At 40.1% G+C, this 14,959-nt stretch overlaps 1 protein-coding gene across 3 annotated transcripts in view; it reads left to right on the forward strand.

Moving 5' to 3' along the window:
* The first annotated feature begins 358 nt into the window (after positions 1-358).
* The window catches only part of ctps1a (CTP synthase 1a), a 38,799-nt gene continuing 24,198 nt past the window's right edge, over positions 359-14,959 (forward strand). The window contains exons 1-2 of one of the 3 annotated variants that reach the window (XM_034160961.1): positions 366-512; positions 6,204-6,211. The gene's annotated coding sequence lies outside the window, so the exon portion shown is untranslated. Of the gene's footprint in view, positions 518-6,203; positions 6,212-14,959 lie in introns of all 3 variants that reach the window. The other 2 variants (XM_034160960.1, XM_034160959.1) reach the window with 2 other exon arrangements.

The following is a 14,959-nucleotide window of genomic DNA, read 5'->3' on the forward strand; positions in this document are numbered from 1 at the left end:
TGTGGTAGCCTTGAAACGGTTATTCATGTGTTGTTGTCATGCAGCAAATACAGCGGAGAAAGGCAGAGCCTTTTTGTGGAACTGACTGATCTTGGACTGACCACGTTTTCCTTTAAGTCCCTTTTTTCGTATCATGTGAACTCTGAAGAAATCAGGAGGGCCATTATTCGTTTTCTCCGGCATCATAACAGAGGAGGGCAGCATTGCGCACATCAGCGTACAAGCCTGCCGGAACTCCATTAGAAGAAGAAGAAGAAGAAGAAGAAGAAGAAGAAGAAGAAGACGAAGAAGAAGAAGAAGAAGAAGCAGAAAAATAAATAAATAAAAATTTAGTGAAGCAGATGTGGGAATTTCCGAGGTGTCCTTGAAGTGAGCAGCGAATGATGTTCTGCTGCGAGCAGCGGCGGCGGCACGTGGCACAGTAACAGAATCAGTTCTGTCCGAAGAACTCGAGAGTTGGTTCTTGCCTGACGAGTTTGTATTACAGTAACATCACATTCCGAGACTGTCTGGGTGAGTTGAGAAATATATAGTTGTTTACAGAGACGCGTGTTAGCCAGCTGCTAACCCCCACTGCTAACTTCCAAGTTAGATTCGATAACCAAAAACTACATCCGGTTAACGAAATAAAAATACTGTAGCTATGTCTATTATAACTGTATCATGTGCTAGATGATTAAGTTTCCCAAGCAACCATATAATGTGTAATAACATAACAATAGTATGTATGTTTGTGGCAGGGAGTTTTAATTGTTACGCTGTAAACTATTAAATTCGTTTTGTCTTCCGGACAACGTGGGTAAACGTTGACTGACTTGACGCAGGAACAGCCTGTTTATTCTTTATAACATCAGTACATTTTACCTTGAAGTGAACCTCGTTCACTTTGTGTTTTGATTGTCTCTCATTCACAAAGTCAGCAGTACGGACGCTCATTGTTTTGTGTCCAATATTAGTCAACAATGTAAATATTAGCCAAAAGCTAATTTGTTCTGGCGGCATTTCTTTGGGTTCGTTAAATTTGAGAAACCTCGGAGGCGGGCGGGTCAAAAACGCGTCTTACTCTGGTGGTTTTGTAAATGCTGCACCCGAGCGAGACGTTCTGTGAGAGTAAACGAGTGCTTCCACCGTGCCGCGCTTTTCTTGAGAATGAGTAGGAAAAAAACTTTTGTTGACTTTTTTTTTTTCGCACACAAAATAAATCTGAACGCTGTTAAAGAATGACACGTCTCGTTGTCTTGGCTCATTCTGTGATGTTTGAGTATAAATGGAAAATGTGAAAAAAAAATTGACGTGGTACTACAATAAATAAATTTAAAGTAGTACCGGTAATAAATTATTTTAAAAGTTGTTTTTTTTTTTCTTCTCGTCATTGGAACTTTGTTGGTGGTGTTTTAATGGCTTGTAGCTAATTTGTTACAACATACAGTGTGACTGTTTTCTGGCTGGACTGAAAGGCTCAGGACGCACAGGAGCCGAAAATATCGCAGGAATGAGCAGGAGACCTGGTGTGCTGTGGTGGCTGCTATTTCGCTGTACAGTGGTCCCTCGTTTATCACGGGAGTTACGTTCTAACAATAGCCCGCGATAGGTGAAATCCGCGAAGTAGTCAGCGTTATTTTTTACAATTATTATCGATGTTTTATGGCTGTAAAACCCCTCACTACACACTTTATACACTTTTCTCAAACAGGCATTAACATTTTCTCACTTTTCTCTCCTGTGTAAACACTCTCAAAGTTAAAACCTTAGTAGAAAAATAAGTCCAGTATTATAGAATGAAACCAAAGATCTAAATGTTTTCAGACCCAAACATTTGTTTGAGAAATAAAAATAAAATGTTTTCCTATAAATAATTATGATGGCTTTTAGAACTAACAAATTTAATTTTAATGATCAACCTATGACGTTGGACACATAAATTATTAATAGTGACTCACCAGTATTTCACAGTTCCTCTGACCGCGCCTCTTCATCGTGGCATCGCTCCACTGTTGCGTCTTTTTCCACTGAGTCAAACCTCGGTGCAGGTGTCTTTTTCCGAGTGAAGAACACAGTTATGGGTAGTTGTTGGCTCTCTTTTTTCTTGTGGGCGAGAAGATTCTTATAAACAGACACACGCAGAACACAATGCGCGTGCTGTTTCTTTGCTCACTGCCTCCGGTGTTACCGTTGTGGGACGAATGCAGGACCCGCAAAGAATCCAAGTCATTAAAAAGATACAAACTTCTCTCAGTGGTCACGGAGCTCTGCGGCTGAGGTTACCGAGACCATGCAGCGCTGCGGATTTTTCCGCAAGAATTCTATCCTTGCAGGCTGCTGGAGCGATCTGCGTCAAAACAGCGAGCGTAGTCTCTGGACCTGTTGCCAGATTTTGGCGGCAACTCCGCACAGCAGACAGTGGGGCGGTGTGAGTGGCCCGCTGCGGTGCCTACCGAGCCTGCAGACTCAGTAAGCGCATCGGAGGCAGTGAGAGCAATCGCAGTGATGCTGACCGGCCTGCCTGATGAGGACGCAGAACACAATGCGCTGTAAAAACAGAAGAAGCATGCAAAATTGCACTAAAAAAAAATCTGCAAAACTGCGAGGCCGCAAAAGGTGAACTGCAATATAGCGAGGGACCACTGTATTACGTTCCTATGCCATATATACTGATTTATAACACAAAACTGTCAAAAGGGGGGAATAAATATAAGTGTAAAGATGATTGTACATATAATCGGAGCAGTAAATTGTTCAGTCCATGTGAAAGCTGCGCATTGACACCTCATTTGCAGTTATTTCCACCAGGTGCAGCTGATTCACAATGTAAATTCTGCCTTCGAGAACATTGCTTATATAATCATCTGAATCATCTACCTGTTGTCTACCTACTTCCACATGTATAGAAGGGCTGGATTGTCATTCCTGCATTCATATTGTTATATTTAATAAGACGTAATAAGCATGAGGGGGCCAAAATATCGCCATCAGGGTGCGCAGGACACCTGAAAAAACACCCCACTGTGGTTCTGATTATTTTTATTTTAGACATCACTGTTTACAGTTAATAAAAAAAATATAAGCACAGTTTTGTGCTTATGATTTTTACAGGGTGGGTATCGTGCACCCACCCTGTGGAACAGTCTTCTTGCGACCGTGAGGCAGTCTGAGTCTGTGGACATTTTTAAGTCAAGACTCAAAACCTATTTTTATTCTCTTTCTTATGAATAGTTTATATTTTTATTTGTTTTATTCTTTTACTTCTGTTTTTATTATGTATTTCAATTTTTTTATTCATTTTTAATTATTTATTCAGTTTTATGTTGACTTGTTTTATGTGGGGCACCTTGAGACGGCTTTTGCTGTGATTTGGCGCATTATAAGCTAATTAAATTAAAATTTTGTGTTATTAATCAGTGTATATATACCTCTGTAACATAATACAGCGAAATAGTAGCCACCACGGCACACCAGCGTTTTTTTTTTTGTTTTTTTTTTCTCCCAGGACATGGGGTAATCACAATCTGTAATTGTACTTGATTATAGTCATTGCATTTTTTCATGTAATCTGTAATTTTCACCAAAATAGATCATTCTCAAGGTTGGTTATCCGGGCATTTAACCTCGAGGGGCGGGTTTTGCTGGTGAAAACATTGCCAAACTCAGTACGAATAGATGTAATTTGGTCACTTTTCAAAGGGGTCAGACTCGTCAATAAAGTCAATTTAATGTACAACGGTTAATTTCAGGTCAGCTTGGTGTATACATCTCATTGTTCCAGGCAGTGAGAGCTATTAGCTGGTTGTGAGAAGCATGTTAGAGACAATAAAAAAATGACTAATTTCAATAGAACAGCATACAGACCTGGCGTGTTTTCACTGAGCGGCCAGTCGTGGAAGCATGAATTCTCGCCTTTGGACTGGCCACTTTGTCAGAGTGATGTAGCGCCAAGCTTGAGAATTGAAATCAGAATGATGAAAGTCTTCCTGAAATGACCGGAAAATTGGGTTTTTACTCATCTGGTGGACGTTTCCGGGTTATTTTTGATAACGTCAGAATTCGTTCATTCAGTTCCACTCCCAAACAGTTGGTGGTGGTAATGCTTTGTGTTGGCTTGCAAGCCATCATTAAACTCAGAAAAATAAGAATTATTTCATGTTGTCTGTCTTTATGAAGGGGTCCATCCATCTCAGATCAGCCAATGAGTTAAACCCCACCTCCAATTTTTATGAAATTTGGTATATCGGTAACTCATAGCCAGAAAAGCCAGAATGTCAAATTTTAACTTGATCGGACCAGTAGTTTTCGAGATATCACAATTTAATTTTTTCACTTTTTTGCAAAAAAGGGTGCGGCTGCCAAAATTCAGATTACTGTAACTCAGCAACCAGTGGTCCGATTTTAAAAAAACAAGACGTTTCTGTAATGGGGAGAACATAAGGAATCTAAAAGTGGCATTGTTTTGTGCATTTGGGTACTTCTGAGTTGGATGGCCTTTTGACCTAGCTTTTGACCCTGAAATTGAGACTGAGGGACACTCCTGACCTCTTGTGATTTGGCGCTATATAAAAAAAAAAAGCTGATTGATTGATTGATTGATTTGGCCCCATTATGAAAAATGTAGCCCTATATGTCAACTACAACATATAAAAAAAATTGAAGGGTTTTCTTTTTTATTTTCATGCAATTAAATACCTTGTGGAAGTTTACATACCCATTCCTTCAGAGATCCATTCAGTGTCCATTCTGTATACTTCAGTACATTATATACATAGTGTCTCGTGCGTGGTGCTTACGAGGTTGCTAAAAGCCCATAATCCGTGCTCCTGCCAGCTACGCAGGACCTGAAAGGCTATTTTTGGAGCGGCTGCCCTCTTGCGCACACAATTCCACCTGCTCTGTGTGCTGAATACTGTATATAAAATAATTATTTTGTAGCGGATTAATCATTTTCTGCCAAACCCTGGATGCTGAAACATCTCTAATCGCTTCTGAAATCACAGAGGTCTGTTTCATCTGGATGCTTTTTTTTCCCCCTCTTTCCTGCGCCATGTGGAATGTATTTTGAAACAGCTTAAGGTAACTATTTTTAATGTTTTTATAGCTTGATAAAACAGTTCCTAGCTGTAAACATATGTCTATGGTTGATTTAATATCTTGTTAATGGATCACATGAGCTCCGCTGTGTGTGCGCACTGACGCAGCGACTCATCACGCTCTAAACGAGCATTTAGGCAGAACGACACCGCGCGCTAAAGAGCGATTTTGCAGAAATAAATGAACACAAGGTTAAAAGTGGGATCCCGGTGTGTATGTTTTAAAACCACAGAAGAAATAAAGCCAGCGAGCTGTGGAGCCAGCGAGGAGCACAGAGGTGTCTCTCCAGGAGCCCTTGGTTTGGTTCTAGCTGGTCTGGTGCATTACAGGTGGACAGCAGCCTGGCGCACAGCACAACCGCGGGTCTGTACTGGAGCGTCTATTTTTGGACTGCATTTAAAAAATGTGACATCTTTAAATGCTGCTGTGAATCTATGAATTGAAAACCCAGACTTTAAAGGGACCACATGTGGGAGGGCTGGAGGTTTGGACCAAACCCATGCCAAAACGTGCACCAACGTCATGTTATCATGGCGCTATCACAACTAGGGCTGCAGCTATTGATTATTTTACTAATTGAGTATTCTATCGATTATTCTGGCGATTAATCGAGTAATCGGATAAAAAGTACTTCTGCGTTTTTAAACATCAATAGTCCAGGGCTCTCCCTAAGCAATGGCACAATGCCACTGTGCCAAAGTGTTGACATTTTGCTGAAATAGCGATGGGATGTGGCTTTCTGTTTTGTTTTCTCCAACTTGTAAAATGTAACCATTTTTAAGTTTTTTTTTTTTTTTTTTTGAGAAATGAGTTTAGTAATATAGTACCGTCTCATCTGTGAAATTTTACACTAATTGGGCCGCGCAGGCTCGTTTGAGGGCCGGCGATAAACGAGACATATAACGCATGTGTCGTAATTTCACCACTTCCAGGGATAGAAACACAGCACTTTCTTTTAAATTTTGGGCAAATTTCACGCAAAATGAAAATGCAAAGAAAAAGTGACGAGGCAGTGGAAAGTGGACATGTGTTGTGGTTTGTTTATAACCTGGAGCTCAAACGTGCAGGCAAGAGAATACAGCTACTCTGGTTAGCTGTGTAGGCTAACGACACAACGTCTCTCATTTGCCTCGTCTTCCCTTCTACACTGGGAACTGATAAAACCTGCACTTATTGCGACTGCATCAGTGATTGCAGCTGAAAACAAAACACAATTTTCCCGTTAGAATCGCCGCTGTGGGAAGAGACTAATCCCCCTGAGGAGTGTGGGAGTGTCAGCACAAACCATTCGGAGGATGGGGTTTCAGCGGAAACCATTTTAAACTGGCATGTCTTAAAGGACATGTCTGACTTTTTTTAACGTCCCAGTTAGTAAGACAACATAAAAGTACTCATGATTGTAAGTGTCTTTGCGCACATGTGCTAATAATTAGTGATCTCTGATGTGCTTTATTCCTCTCACTGTGAGCATAAGCAGGTGCTTTTCCGGAAAACGTCTCGCTCGGCAATCTTCTGCATTTTCCAGTGTGTGACGTCCTTATTTGCAAAACAGGAACATCCCATTGACTGACAGACAGAGGGAAATGAACCTGCGCCGTCTGAAAATGAAGCTTCTGAGCTGCTGTTCGAAAGCGATGGATCGTTTGAATAAGCGTGATTTCAGTATTTACCTAAATAATCGTGATACTGATTTTTTTTTTCCATAATCGAGCAGCCCTACTTGCACAACCAAAAGTCAGTCTTATATCAACCTTAAAATTCCTCCTTTGATGTGTCAGACTTTTCCTCTCTGGGGAGAGTTTGTGGGGAGAGCAGCGGCACAGTTTTTTTTTTTTTTTTTTTTTTTTTTTTTTCCACGTGCGCACACTAACGAATCTTCCGTGAAGATTATTTTATTAACTACACAGATGTATAATAAAACAAATGATGACTGGTTTATAACACAATGATGACAGAGTTTGAGGGGGAGAGAGTGAGAGGAACTGCAGCCAGCCAGTTTTTTTCTTTTCTTTGTTTACATGTGCGTGCGTGAACACAACAAATACAGCACAGCAACTCGCTCTGTGTTCCCTGCGTTTTATGACTCTCGCGAGTCATAAAATGCAGGGAAGATGAAGACAACACACCGGAAATTTTTTTTTTCCTTATTTATTCCTTTATTGGTTCATTCTACTGGTGCTTATAGTTGATAAAACTTGGATAAAGTTACTTGCACCAGTGCTAGTGGAGTATAAAATTATGTGCATGGCTCGAATAGTACGTGCACAAATTAGCACATGCATGTACTATTTCGAGCCCTGCGTGAGTAGGGTTGTTATTGAAAACCGGTTCTTTTAGGGTATCGTTAAGAAATGATTTGATCCACCGATATCAGTAGCCTTTTTGCCCAACGATTCCCTTATCGGTCCTTCAGAGCGGCCGTTGTTTGTGATCATTTCTCTACTGTAATCACTGTTCCCTAGCCTCAGTAAGTCTTAGCTGGACCGCCTACAAATGGTCCAGAATGCAGCTGCAAGGCTCCTTACAAGTTCTTCTAAGTGGTCTCATGTAACACCTATTCTGTCCCTTTTGCGTTGGCTCCCAGTTCGGTTCAGGCTGAAATTTAAAATATTGGTGATGACTATCAGAGTATTGCCCGGTCAAATGCCACTGTACATCAGTGAACTCTTGCACTTTTATGTGACAAGCAGGTCTCTGAGGTCCTCGGACCAGAACCTGTTGGTTGTACCAAGGTCAAGGCTGAAGACAAAAGGAGACTGTGCATTTGAGGTTGTGGCTCCCAAACTGTGGAATGCATTGCATTGCACAGGAGAAGCTCAAGACCCATTTGTACAGGCTTACTTTTAACTAGTGTTATGTTATTACTGTTTTTCTGTGTTTCTTAAATTAATGTAAAGCACTTTGTCATTTTATCTTGAAAGTTGCTGTACAAACAATCTGAGATTTCTGATGCGGATCTTCCATGCTTTAATATCCATCTCTGGTGCAAGTTTTGTGAGAATCCATGAAGTAGTTTTGAAGTAGGGCTGAAACGATTAGTCGAGTAATTCGAATAATTTGATTACAAAAAATGTTCGAGGCAAATTCTGTGCCTCGAAGCTTTGTTTAACGTTGTAGTACATATGCCAGGCTTGTGTGTGGTGCTGTAATGTTGTCACGCTGATCATCTGAAATAGCTTACTGTGCATTTAAAGCATAGCAGTGTGTTTGTTTTTTTGTTTTTTTTGTAAACACAGTTTCGTCCACTGGCTGCTCCACGCTCAGCGGCCAGCTGCTGCCTCTCTCTGCCCGGTGTGAGCGGCTCAGCACTGCCCTCACACAGCTCCGTCCCAGCCACAGACAGTCTCTGGAAGAAGTCCACTCTTTCTTCTGTGTGACTCACAATGAGTGTTTTGCTTTTTAATTTTCGCTTTTTTTTGGCAACACACAATGCTTCACAAACACAGGAACTCAAATAAAATAATAATAATAAAAAAAAACAGTGACTGCAAGGCTGCATGTTCAACCTCCAGCTGAAAATGAAATGCATTGGCTGAATCGTAGAGAGAGTGTTAAAAAGAAATTCATGCAGGGACCCAGTCCACCACCTTAGTAAATAAATAAATGAATAAAAATGGTTAACCCATCACCTTTTCAGCAAAATGTCAAGACTTTGGCCCAACTTTGGCTGAGCTCCTGACACCAGGAAAGATCCAAAACTTGTAAAGATGTGAAAAAAATAAATAATTACCCAGGAAAACAAAGGGGTACACTAAATTTGACAATCTCCGTGATGACGCAGTGACATTGTGCCATTACTTAGGGAGAGCCCTGGACTGTTAATGTTTTAAAACGCAAAAGTACTTTTCATCCGATTACTTTTTATCCGATTACTCGATTAATCTCCAGAATAATCGATAGAATACTCGATTACTAAAATAATCGATAGCTGCAGCCCTATTTTGAAGTAATCCTTCAAAGCGTATATAAGTGGAAATCTTGATCCACAATCTGGATCTGGATCACCTCCAAAATTTAATGGAATCTTCCATGCCCTAATACCTATCTGTGGTGCAAATTTGGTGAGAATCTGTGAAGTAGGTTTGAAATAATCATTCAAAGGCTGTATAAAGTGAAATCTTGATCCAAAATCCGGATCACCTCCAAAATTCAGTGGAGTCTTTCACCCCCTCATACAGTTGTATGCAAACGTTTGGGTACCCGTGATAATTTCCATGAATTTCCTTTATAAATCATTGGTGGTTTGGGTCAGCAATTTCAGTTAAATATATCATATAGCAGACAAACACAGTGATATTTGAGAAGTGAAATGAAGTTTTTATATATATATATATATATATATATATATATATATATATATATATATATATATATATATATGATTACATAATATACAGAATATAGGATTTACAGAAAGTGTGTCCAAATAACTCAATTTTAGTTTCATCAGTCCACAGCACCTTATTCAAAAATGAAGCTGGCTTGTCCAAATGTGCTTTAGCATACCTCAAGTGACTCTGTTTGTGGTGTGTATACAGAAAAGGCTGCTTCTGCATTACAGCATCTCCTTGTGCAAAGTGCGCTGTATAGTTGAACGATGCACAGAGACACTATCTGCCGCAAGATCATGTTGTAGGTCTTTGGAGCAGGTCTGTGGGTTGACTATAACTGTTCTCACCATCCTTCACTTCAGATTATCTGAGATTTTTCTTGGCCTGCCACTTCGGGCCTTAACTAGTACTGTGCCTGCGGTCTTCCATTTCCTCCCTATGTTCCTCACACAGTGGAAACTGACAGCTGAAATCTCTGAGATAGCTTTTTGTATCCTTCCCCTAAACCATGATGTTGAACAATCTTTGTTTTCAGGTCATTTGAGAGTTGTTTAGAGGCTCCCATGTTGCCACTCATTAGAAGAGATGTAAAGAGGAGAAACATTTGCAAATGGCCACCTTAAATACCCTTTCTCATGATTGGATTCACCTGTGTAAGGAGGTCAAGGGTCATTGAGCTTACCAAACCAATTTTGTGTTCCAGTAAATAGTGGAAGATGTATTCAAATCAATTAAATGACAAGGTTGCCCAAATTTATGCACCTGCCCTATTTTATTTAAAGAATTATTGCACACTTTCTGTAAATGCTAGAAATTTCATTTCACTTCTCAAATATCAGTGTGTTCATCTGCTATGTGATAAATTTAACTGAAATTTCTGACCCAGACAACCAATGATTTATAAAGGAAAATCATGAAAATTATCAGGGGTGCCCAAACTTTATGCGTATAACTGTATCTATCTTTGGTGAAAATCTGATGAGAATCTGTGAAGTGGTTTTGACATAATCCTTCAAAGCCTATATACAGTGAATCTTGATCCAGAATCCAGATCTGAATCCCTTCCACTGGCCTTGAATGGGGATGAGGGTCATGTGTGGGTCAAATCGACCCACATATGTCCTGATAGCAGATGCCAAATATTTCTGTCCAGGCACAAATACTTTTAGAGATAAGACTGTTTTTGTGAACAAAGGTTAGGACAAACTTTTTAGAAAATTTGTGGCTTCTCATTTTAAGACAACTTAGAATCCTCTGTATTAGGGATGTCCCGAGCCGATACTCAGTATCAGTATCGGACGCCGATACGGCTGTTTTGTGAGAATCTGTTTGGGAACGGTATTGAGTCGATTCACATTACTTTTCAGCATCATCCCGTAAAGCATCATCACATGGATGCTGTAAACCGAAACGCAACACAAAAACCACCGCACTAATGCCCCCAGAGTTTTTCGATCCAGGAAAACGTCTGTGTGAAGTGTGTGCACCGCTGCTTCATTGCTGCAGAGGGCTGAGTGTGGGGGATGGGGTGTTCTGAGCTAAAGTGTGTCTCTCACTGTTGATGTGAGATGTGTGATGAAGCTAGCACAGAGACGCTGACAAACAGTTCAGTGAGGCTGCAAAACATCAGCATCTGTTTTCAGTGTCACTGTGCCATCAGTTGCTTGTTCTCTGATCAGCTTGAGCACTCTGAACAGCGTCCAGAAAAAAAAAACTCAATTAAAATATTTTCATTAAAAAATCCAATAATTCTGCATCTGTAGCTGCTGTGCTTTCAGAAAGTTACAATTTATTATAGTTGAAAGGCTTCATGTTCTCAAAAAGCTCCTATGTTTGGTTGAAGGAGGGAAAACAGTCTGAGCGAGGGGAGGGGTGAGGGAAAGAGCAGAGGAGGAGGGGTGAGGGAAGGAGGAGGGGCGAGGGAGAGAGGAGGAGGGGCAAGAAAGAGGAGGAGGGGAGAGGAGGAGGGGTGAGGGAAAGAGGAGGAGGGGCGAGGGAGAGAGGAGAGGAGGAGGAGCGAAGGAGAGGGGAGAGGAGGAGGGGCTAGGGGGAGAGGAGAGGAGGAGGGGCGAGGGAGAGAGGAGGAGTTTGTGATTTAAAGCTCTCTAAAAAAGAGAGCTTTAAATCAGAAGTGCCTGACTCCGTGGTATAACTCACAAACTCGTAGCTTAAAGCAGATAACCCGTAAGTTGGAGAGGAAATGGCGTCTCACTAATTTAGAAGATCTTCACTTAGCCTGGAAAAAGAGTCTGTTGCTCTATAAAAAAGCCCTCCGTAAAGCTAGGACATCTTTCTACTCATCACTAATTGAAGAAAATAAGAACAACCCCAGGTTTCTTTTCAGCACTGTAGCCAGGCTGACAAAGAGTCAGAGCTCTATTGAGCTGAGTATTCCATTAACTTTAACTAGTAATGACTTCATGACTTTCTTTGCTAACAAAATTTTAACTATTAGAGAAAAAATTACTCATAACCATCCCAAAGACGTATCGTTATCTTTGGCTGCTTTCAGTGATGCCGGTATTTGGTTAGACTCTTTCTCTCCGATTGTTCTGTCTGAGTTATTTTCATTAGTTACTTCATCCAAACCATCAACATGTTTATTAGACCCCATTCCTACCAGGCTGCTCAAGGAAGCCCTACCATTATTTAATGCTTCGATCTTAAATATGATCAATCTATCTTTGTTAGTTGGCTATGTACCACAGGCTTTTAAGGTGGCAGTAATTAAACCATTACTTAAAAAGCCATCACTTGACCCAGCTATCTTAGCTAATTATAGGCCAATCTCCAACCTTCCTTTTCTCTCAAAAATTCTTGAAAGGGTAGTTGTAAAACAGCTAACTGATCATCTGCAGAGGAATGGTCTATTTGAAGAGTTTCAGTCAGGTTTTAGAATTCATCATAGTACAGAAACAAATGATCTTCTTATGGCCTCGGACAGTGGACTCATCTCTGTGCTTGTTCTGTTAGACCTCAGTGCTGCTTTTGATACTGTTGCCCATAAAATTTTATTACAGAGATTAGAGCATGCCATAGGTATTAAAGGCACTGCGCTGCGGTGGTTTGAATCATATTTGTCTAATAGATTAATAGTTAATTATGGAGTTCCACAAGGTTCTGTGCTAGGACCAATTTTATTCACTTTATACATGCTTCCCTTAGGCAGTATTATTAGACGGTATTGCTTAAATTTTCATTGTTACGCAGATGATACCCAGCTTTATCTATCCATGAAGCCAGAGGACACACACCAATTAGCTAAACTGCAGGATTGTCTTACAGACATAAAGACATGGATGACCTCTAATTTCCTGCTTTTAAACTCAGATAAAACTGAAGTTATTGTACTTGGCCCCACAAATCTTGGAAACATGGTGTCTAACCAGATCCTTACTCTGGATGGCATTACCCTGACCTCTAGTAATACTGTGAGAAATCTTGGAGTCATTTTTGATCAGGATATGTCATTCAAAGCGCATATTAAACAAATATGTAGGAATGCTTTTTTGCATTTACGCAATATCTCTAAAATCAGAAAGGTCTTGTCTCAGAGTGATGCTGAAAAACTAATTCATGCATTTATTTCCTCTAGGCTGGACTATTGTAATTCATTATTATCAGGTTGTCCTAAAAGTTCCCTAAAAAGCCTTCAGTTAATTCAAAATGCTGCAGCTAGAGTACTGACGGGGACTAGAAGGAGAGAGCATATCTCACCCATATTGGCCTCTCTTCATTGGCTTCCTGTTAATTCTAGAATAGAATTTAAAATTCTTCTTCTTACTTATAAGGTTTTGAATAATCAGGTCCCATCTTATCTTAGGGACCTCGTAGTACCATATCACCCCAATAGAGCGCTTCGCTCTCAGACTGCAGGCTTACTTGTAGTTCCTATGGTTTGTAAGAGTAGAATGGGAGGCAGAGCCTTCAGCTTTCAGGCTCCTCTCCTGTGGAACCAGCTCCCAATTCAGATCAGGGAGACAGACACCCTCTCTACTTTTAAGATTAGGCTTAAAACTTTCCTTTTTGCTAAAGCTTATAGTTAGGGCTGGATCAGGTGACCCTGAACCATCCCTTAGTTATGCTGCTGTAGACGTAGACTGCTGGGGGGTTCCCATGATGCACTGTTTCTTTCTCTTTTTGCTCTGTATGCACCACTCTGCATTTAATCATTAGTGATCGATCTCTGCTCCCCTCCACAGCATGTCTTTTTCCTGGTTCTCTCCCTCAGCCCCAACCAGTCCCAGCAGAAGACTGCCCCTCCCTGAGCCTGGTTCTGCTGGAGGTTTCTTCCTGTTAAAAGGGAGTTTTTCCTTCCCACTGTAGCCAAGTGCTTGCTCACAGGGGGTCGTTTTGACCGTTGGGGTTTTACATGATTATTGTATGGCCTTGCCTTACAATATAAAGTGCCTTGGGGCAACTGTTTGTTGTGATTTGGCGCTATATAAAAAAATTGATTGAATTGATTGATTGATTCTCACATGAAAAGAGCAACTGTACAGACTGTTTACTGTTTCCAAATGATCCCACAATCATTTGTAGAAAAGTGTTTTTTTTTTTTGATTTCATTTTTAAAAGAGCAGGTGTGACAAATCAGTTCAGGCAGCTCTTGTTCAAACATTTTTTTATTATTGTTATTTAGATTTATTCTGTTAAAGGACACACTTAAATCACACTTAATCACACTTAAAAATGTTGGAAAAGCAAAACTGTCAGTATGACAGAAAAACTAAGCTAGTGTGTGTAAATTTACATTGACAGTGTCACAGTGTTAAATTGTGAGACACAGGCCTCTTCACTGGATTAAAAGGTACTGTGTCATTTTGTAAGTTGAGATCCAATGCTATATCCATGATGAAATATTGTTTTTATGCTATCCAGCATTATTTATAAACTTATCAAGATAAATTTATTTTAATAGCTTATCAAACTTTTTTGCATGTTTCAATTAAATATTACAATGCAAGTTATTTTTTGTCATTTATTCTTGCTGTCAATAAATCAGAAACCACTCAAAACTGGTAAAATACTAGGGCTTGCCAATAACATTTTCAAGGTATAAAACCCTATAGCTCATCAAAAAGCGCCACATTAAATAACACATCAGCCAGGGAACGATAGTTTACCAAGAGTGACGTCAAATATGAGTAAATTGAGGAAATGCCTCCTGAAAACAGTTCATGTATTCAGAGTGGGTGTGTCATCTAGTGTTCAAGGGAAGACACTTCAGTCACTGACCCAACAACAAGTGTACCAAAACATCAAATCTTGGCTTGCATCTTAGATGTACCTTTTGGCAAATTGTAGCTCTAGTTTTGAGATCCACACAATAAATGTTCCCAAAATTTAAACTAATTTCTTCCAAGTTTTGAACTTGTGCAGGCCCTGATGTACTTGATACAAGCAAAATAACTCAGAAGCTGTTTATTACAAAAGCCAAGCAATATTGTTGGTCATGTACAAGCAAAATAAAAACTGTGAAGTAGTAATGGTTGTGTTTTTTTTTTATGCTTTCAAAATAGATATCGGATTGGTATCGGCAAGACTAA

Source organism: Thalassophryne amazonica, chromosome 20, assembly GCF_902500255.1.
Source record: "Thalassophryne amazonica chromosome 20, fThaAma1.1, whole genome shotgun sequence".
Classification (NCBI taxonomy): domain Eukaryota; kingdom Metazoa; phylum Chordata; class Actinopteri; order Batrachoidiformes; family Batrachoididae; genus Thalassophryne; species Thalassophryne amazonica.